Source organism: Chiloscyllium plagiosum, unplaced genomic scaffold, assembly GCF_037043375.1.
Source record: "Chiloscyllium plagiosum isolate Xiang-an unplaced genomic scaffold, Cpla_swu_hap1 HiC_scaffold_7, whole genome shotgun sequence".
NCBI lineage: Eukaryota > Metazoa > Chordata > Chondrichthyes > Orectolobiformes > Hemiscylliidae > Chiloscyllium > Chiloscyllium plagiosum.
In genome coordinates, this window is record NW_028270145.1 from 10,812,671 (window position 1) to 10,821,033 (window position 8,363).

The 8,363-nt window shown below is 46.9% G+C and overlaps 1 pseudogene; it reads left to right on the forward strand.

The window, feature by feature from the left end:
* Window positions 1–6,434: 6,434 nt before the first annotated feature.
* LOC148149553 (uncharacterized) lies at window positions 6,435–7,912 on the forward strand (annotated as a pseudogene).
* The last annotated feature ends 451 nt before the right edge of the window (window positions 7,913–8,363 follow it).

The following is an 8,363-nucleotide window of genomic DNA, read 5'->3' on the forward strand; positions in this document are numbered from 1 at the left end:
TCACCAGCTGCCATCCTGAGAAGGACCCTTTTATCTGCTTTCTACTTATCAACTCTCTGCTTTCTGTCAGACAGCAAAGCTTCTATTCATGCTAGCACTTTGCCTCTAACACCACAGGCCCTTACCTTACTCAGTAGCCTCCTGTGCAGCACCTTGTCAAAGGCCTTCTTGAGGTCCAGGTAGATAACATTCATTGGCTCTCCTTGGTCTAACCTGCTCGTCACTTCCTCAAAAAATTCTAGTTGATTTGTTTAGCATAATCTCCTCTTGACGAAACCATACTGACTTTGCCAAAAGTCAGAATTATTGTTTTTGCTAGGAAATAAATTCCAATGGTTCCTTTAATTCATCTTTTTAAAAAGGAATCCAGGTATCTCCACAGAACTTGGAACAAATTGATCTTCCCACAATCTTTCAAGCCCCTCAAAAATGAAATCTTCACAAAATTATATCTTGCCTTCGTCAATCTAATCAAATCATGTCAGCATAAACAGTTAAGTCGCTGCAGAAAACTGTCAGCCCTCCAAAGCTGCTCAGTGTGATCCCTTTCATAACAAAATAATAGATAAGGTTACAATGGGGCAAGATTGGAGCCCTTCGAGAATCACAGTGGAGCCAAACAGGGTTATATTCTGGCACTGACTGGCTTTGGCATGTCCCTCCCTTTACTGCTGTCATATGCCTTCGTTCATCTATAAAGGGTGTTGACTTACATTCCAGAATTCTCAGATTCCTGTTTAGCCTTGCATACCTGAAACTCAAGTGTGTCAAATCCTCATGCAAACATTGTTCAGATGTTGACAATATCATATTAGCATTCCATATCAAGGAATATGGTGGCAAATGAACAAAATCTCTCACATTTGTAAAGAACTTGTTTTGACTGTCAACATGAGAAAAACATGGTCAGGATGTTACCACATCACCATCTATCAACAGCGACAATGTGACACTCAAAGTAGTTGATAACTTCACATATCTGGGTTCTACAATTGCCAGCAATCTGTCATTTAATGCTGAAATAAACATAGACATTACAAAAGCTGCAGCTGTTAGATCTAAGCAAAGTAACAGAGTGTGGAAGGAAGAACAGCATCAGATTGCGAACACCAAACTGACATATCGACTCTGCATCCTCAGCATATTCCTTGACTGTAGTGAGACTTGGACAACATAAGCTAGACAGGAAAAAAGCCTGAACAATTTTTATCTTTCCTGTCTCAAATCTATTATATGTCTTGGCAGGACAAGATCACTACTCAGAAGTCCAGGAGTAATCCATCATCACATTCTCATTACAAACGGCATCAGTTGGCTTAGCCACATTCACCAGGTGGATGACAGCAATATACCCAAAAATCTTCTGTATGTGGAAATTGCCACTGGGTCATCATCTGCTGCCTGCCAATTCTGGGACACCAGCAAGCAAGAGATAAAGATGGTAGAACCTATCACCATCAGCCATTTACTTGGTGTAATGGCTACACTCGTCCTGCAAGTAAGAATTAGATTTATATTTGGGCCATGACTCGCATTAAGTCAGTCACTGTGCAAAGCAAAATCAAGCATTGAATCCTGACATTCTCTCCTTGTCAAGATAGCAAGTTCCCTCAACATTACAGTTCTAATTGGGAACTTTGCTGAATATCAGGTTGAATATACAAACCACAAAGGTATAGCTAACACCAGAAAATGTGCCGGACAAATACTGCATTATTCAACTGTGTGGGTCGTTGGTTAAAATGCCCAGAGAATCTCTGTGTAGGTTTGTAGCTACAGAGCAGCAGTCCCACCAACATCTTGCTAAACTCTGGATCTGGTAAAATTATACATTTGACTGGAGGACAGTATTCATTTCATATACACCAAATCTATCCTTTTCACTTACTCTTAAACACAATAGATTTCCATGCCAGACCAAATGCCGTAAACCAAAATGAGTTTGCTACAGCCAATAAATCAAATCATTTTTTAGTTTTTTTCTCATGGCAGTCAGTTAAAATTATAGTAAACAAGGATAGTTTAATGTTAGGTGCAGTTCTATTAGCCCTTTTTAATGTTACTTATTTCAAAAATCATTAAGTGGGCTGAAGCTACGAGTTTAAAATTGAAAAACAAAATGCTGACCAGTCTATTCTAAGTGGCCTAAACAGCAGTTCTCAAAATGGCCAACCATTTATGTAGTTTTGTAATTTGCCAGAAAAAGTGATTAGAAAGTAGTCCAAAGCTATACTAACTGCTGTGTACATACTGCCACAAGCAAAGGTGTGCTGTACTGCACCATTAACACCCTAGAGACGAGGCCCTGTTTATTGTAACTAACAACTTCAATCAAGCCAATCTAAGGAAGCTGTTGGCCACCAGGGGCCCGAACATTTTAGACCAATGCTACACCACTGTGAAAAGATGCCTACCACTCCATCCCTCACCCTCATCTTGGGAACTCCGACCACAATGCCATGTTTCTTCTCCTGGCTTACACGCAAAAGCTCAAACAGGAGACCCCCTCACAGATACAGGTCCAGTGCTGGTCAGAGGAGGCAGAGGATCAACTCCGGTGCTGTCTGGAATCGGCTGATTGGGCCATGTTCAAACAGTCCGCAGGTACCTTGGACAAGTACACCACCATGGTCACAGACTTTATCAGCAAGTGTGTGGAGGACTGCATACCGAGGAAGCAAATCTGGATGTTCCCCAACAGAAAACCCTGGATGAATCAGGGTTCTCCCTGCACATTGCCCCTCACCCCTACACATTAACAGCACAGAGGTGGAACGAGTGGAGAGTGTCAAGCTCCTGGGAGTGGTCATCCACAACAAGCTATCTTGGATTCTTCATGTGGACGCACTGGTTACAAAGGCCCAATGTCTCTTCTTCCTCAGGCAGCTGACAAAATTTGGCATGAAGGCATATGTGCTTGCCAATTTTTATAGATCTGCCGTTGAGAGCATTGTGTCGGGATGTTTCGCTACCTGGTATGGCAACTGTACCATTCAAGATCGGAGATGGTTGCAGAGAGTGGTGAACTCGACCCAGACAATCACAAAGGCCAACTTCCCATCTATAGAATCCATCTACCAAGCCCGCTGTCAAGAAAAGGCTGCCAGCATTCTCAAAGATGTAGCCCATCCTGGCAATGCTTTTCTACGATCAGGGAGAAGGTACAGAAGCCTGAACACGCGCACTAGTTGGTTTCAAAACAGTTTCTACCCTACTATTGTTAGAATACTGAATGGACTCTCAAACTCTTAGCATTTGCCTGTATCTGTGTTTTGTTTTTTCCCGCTATTTACCTATTATTTACCTATCTGTGCTACTTAACTCTGTGATTTGCCTGTATTGCTCGCAAGACAAAGCTTTTCACTGTCCTTGGTACACGTGACAATCAATTCAAATCAAAGACATTCCATGTCACTCAACAGTACAAACAAATACATGCTGACACTCCCATGCAAACTTGAATTAGCCCACCAAGTTTTAAAAGAGCGAAAATGGCCCATCCCTTCAAGTTCTCACAGAAATAATCTGTTTATTCAGGTGGGTGTGGGCCAACTTTCCCACTGACGATTTCATCCCACTCACTGTGGCGAGTAGACTTAGAATGAAATTAAGAAAAAATACCGTTTAAAAAGTCGGCAGGTATGGCGGATCTGTGGAGTCATATCAGACTCAAAACAGTAACTCTGTTTCTCTCTCCACAAATACTACCAGATCTGCTGAGTTTCTCCAGTAGGAGCAAATTACTGCAGGTGATGGAATCTGTACTAAAAACAGCAAATGCTGGAAATCACACCCGTTCAGGCAGCATGCATGGAAAGCAAGCTAACATTTTGAGTCTAGCTGACTTGTCATCCACATTATTTTGCTTTTGAGTTACTAGAATGAGGGTTCCCCAGCACTTATAACTAAATTTTTCAACTGACTAGTTCGTAAATGGAGGTGCTAACCTTGTATGTTAAGTAAAATGCTGTTTCTCCAGAGTCAGTTGAGAAGATAACAACTGGGGAGGCTGTGGTTTTCTTTCTCCCCAGCCATTAAACATGTAACTGGTTTACATCTGACCAGCCAAACACTGCAGGCATCATAGACCAAACAGCTGCTGACTTCAGAGGCAAAGACAAAGATCATCCTTTAAGATTTTAAATAATTTCTATGCAGCGTGTGGAAAAATAACTAAACATGGCTTGAAAACATCCAATGCAATGACCTACAGGCATCATGTGCAATTGGCTTTTTGGACCCTGAAATACTCCCTTCCTTGTAACCTGATTGTGTGCATGCACATAAGTCTTGTAGACACGTGTGAGGGACATATAAACTAATCAACTTCTTTCTTTTGGAACTTACAAAAAAAACTGCATTTTTGCAGTCACAGCATCTGAACAGATACTCAGTAAATTGACAGTGGCAGAAAGCGAACCCACTTCTTGGGTTGCTATAACAAATTCATTTTAGACAATCACGAAACTGATGATCCCTGTACATGGATGACATTGCCATTTTCTGCTCAGATCTGCTGTCCATGCACAGATTCATGTGCATACGTGACCAGTTCGAACGGGGTCTCGGGGGCCAAGGTAAACCGAGGCAAGAGCGAGGCTATGCTCTTCAGGAACTGGGCTGACCAATCCTTGATCCCCTTCACCGTCAGGACTGACCACCTGAAGGTGCTGGGTATTTGGTTCGGGGGGTTGGGGCGTGCGCCAAGTCTTGGGAGGAGCGTATCAGCAAAGTGAGGCAGAAACTGGACAGATGGAAGCTATGGTCGCTCTCCATCGCAGGAAAAAACCTGGTCATCAGATGTGAGGCACTGTCATTGCTGTTATACGTCTGGCCTATTCCCGGAGCCTGTGCCGCTGGTTCGTCCTGATGTGGGACTCCGTGCTTTACGGTCTGTTCCCCAGGACGAACACTGAGACAAACATCAACTGTGCCTGGAGGATCATCAACTCGGTGAAGGACGCTCTCTGGGCTGATGAAACCTGTTGATCTTCCAGCTGAAGGAGGTGACCCCGATTGAGTGTTGAAGACTGGCATATTCCAAGGTCCAGGACTACGTGTTGAGGGACGCGCTGAAGCTTGGGAAAGACCACCGTGTAACGTCTGCCTGCCTAAACACAGGGGGCCGATGCTGACCCCCCCCCCCCCCCCCCACCTAAATGTGGTAGTAATCATACAGACCTGTATATATGAATGATTAGGTAAAAACAATGACTGCAGATGCTGGAAACCAGATTCTGGATTAGTGGTGCTGGAAGAGCACAGCAGTTCAGGCAGCATCTGAGGAGCAGTAAATTCGACGTTTCGGGCAAAAGCCCTTCATCAGGAATAAAGGCAGAGAGCCTGAAGTTTGGAGAGATAAGCTAGAGGAGGGTGGGGATGGGGAGAAAGTACCATAGAGTACAATAGGTGAGTGGGGCAGGGGATGAAGGTGATAGGTCAGGGAGGCAGGTGGAGTGGATAGGTGGAAAAGAAGATAGGCAGGTAGGACAAGTCATGGGGACAGTGCTGAGCTGGAAGTTTGGAACTAGAGTGAGGTGAGGGAAGGGGAAATGAGGAAACTGTTGAAGTCCACATTGATGCCCTGGGGTTGAAGTGTTCCGAGGCAGAAGATGAGGCATTCTTCCTCCAGGCGTCTGGTGGTGAGAGAGTGGCATTAGAGGAGGCCCAGGACCTCCATGTCCTCAGCAGAGTGGGAGGGGGAGTTGAAATGTTGGACCACGGGGCGGTGTGGTTGATTGATGCGGGTGTCCCAGAGATATTCCCTAAAGCGCTCTGCTAGGAGGCGTCCAGTCTCCCCAATGTAGAGGAGACCGCATCGGGAGCAACGGATACAATAAATGATATTGGTGGATGTGCAGGTAAAGCTTTGATGGATGTGGAAGCCTCCTTTAGGGCCTTGGACGGAGATGAGGGGGGAGGTGTGGGCGCAGGTTTTACAATTCCTGCAGTGGCAGGGGAAGGTGCCAGGATGGGAGGGCGGGTTGTAGGGAGGCGTGATATAAATGATTACTCTGTATGCAAAGAATTGGAATGTTTACGTATGTATGGCATGACAAATTGTACAGATCATCAAAATATTTTATGAATAAAGTATATTTTTGAAATATATGGCCTGGGGGCAACGATAGCCACAGCTCCAGCCTGGGCATCCTGTTGCGAGGAGGCAACTTCACCATCTCCGAGGTTAAGGTGGTGGTTGGCAGGTGCCTCCTCGTCACTGACGTCATGTACAGGAACGTTCCCCTGATACTGATTAATGTGTACGCCCCAGTGGGTAGGAGTGAACGGTTGGCCATCCTGCAGTAGCTTCCACTGTTGCTGGCTACGTCCAGGCTAGTCATTCGGACCGGAGACTTCAACTGTATCATTGATGCAATGGATAATCCGGCGGGGGGGGAGACAGTAAACTGGACGCCACGTCCAGAGCCCTGATGAAAACAGTCAAAGATGCCAAGCTGCACGACGTCTTCAGCACCCCTGCTGATGGAGCACAGCACAGATACACCTGGTCCTCCCAACCCAACTGCTTGTTCTGTGGCACTGTGGAGTCCGTGGACCACGTGTATATTGGGTGTGGGCGTTTGCACTCCCTTTTTGATTTCCTGAAAAACCTCCTCCTCTGCTTTTGGTTGCACTTCAGTCCCACGCTCCTGATCTTCGGGCACCCGGTACGGAGGAGGCAGGGCAGGTCTGAAGACCTCCTCGTGGGTCTGCTCCTGGGCCTGGCCAAACTGGCCATCAACAGGTCCAGGCAGCAGGCTGTGGAGGGGGTCATTAGGGCTGACTGCCTGCCCCTCTTCCGCTGTTACGTTAGAGCCCGGGTGTCCTTGGAGAAGGAGCACGTGGTGTCGACCAACACCCTGGAGCTGTTCAGGGAGAGGTGGGGGCCGCAGGGAGTGGAGTGTATTATTTCTCCCTCCAACTCTATTTTGATTTAGTCCCTACCCTCCCCTTCACTGTTTTGATCACACAGCACTGCCCTTTGATGTGAAGGGCAGTGTTCGTCACTGGCCACGCGAGTGTTTTCCTATCTTCCTGGTGGTGGAAATTGAATAAAGATTCGTGCACCTTCTGTCTCTCACTGTGTCTCACACCTGCGCGCACACACAAAAAAAATAGATACACCTGGTCACAGGCAGACGGGTCTATCCGCTCAAGTATAGATCACCTGTTTGTCCCCCGAAAGCTCTCGGTCAGATCCACCGACATCAAGCCAGTGTTCTTCTCTGACCACTGCCTCCTGCTGGCCGACTGTCACTTACAGGACGAGCAGCAGGCTGGTAAGGGAATGTGGAAGCTGAACACAAAGCTGTTCACCCCAGGAAACATTGAGGAGCTCAAGAGAGACTACGCAGGTTGGAGAACCGTGAAGCCCCTCTTTGAGTCCCCAGCGGACTGGTGGGAAACAGTAAAAGGGAACATCAAGAGGTTCGTCATCCTCAAAGGTGTTCAGGAGGTGAGAGAGAGGCAGGGAAAACTGTCCCAGCTCCAGGAAAGTATGCAGAACCTGCTCCTGCTGCAGACGATGGGGGTCGATGTCACGGAGGACCTCAAGGAGGTGAAGGGCCAGCAAGCCTCGCTCTTTGCCTCGGAGGCCTCCAAGATAATCTTCCGGTCCAGGGTCCGCTCGGTGGAGCAGGATGAGATGTGCTGACGTTTCTTCTTCCAGAAGGTGCACAAAGAGAGCTCCGTGCTCAGCGACCTGAAGGAAGAAGACGGCTCGATAACATCATCTCAGGCTGACATTATGAGGATCAGCAAATCATTTTATGCCAGTCTGTATGACACAAAGCCAACCGACAGCACGGCCTCTCAGTCATTCCTGTCCTCTATCATGGAGATCTTAGATGACAGAACACAGGAGGCTGGACCAGCTGCTATCTTTGGACAAGCTGACCAAGGCCCTTGAGTCCTTCGAAAAGAAAACTCCCGAAAGCAATGACTTACCGGTCGAGCTCTGTGGGACTTGATTGGCCAGGACCTGCTGGAGGTGTATGTCAGTATGCTTCTGCCAGGTACCATGAGTGAATCCATGATACAAGCGGACGGGGGAAGAGGGAGGAACTCAGAAATTGGAGACCAATCTCACTATGGAATGCCGATTACAAAATTTTGTCAAAGGTTATCGCCAACCGGTTCAGGTCTGCTCTGGGGTCGGTGATTCACCCTGACCAAACCTGTGCTGTACCGGGCAGGAAGATCAGAGAGTCTCGCACTCCTCAGGGATACGATCGCCTACGTGCAGGACAGAGGGTTGGACACCTGCCTCATCAGCCTGGACCAGGAGAAAGCCTTTGACACACGTATATGAGATGTTCTCTCCAAAATGGGCTTTGGGGAGGGAATCTGCAATTGGATCA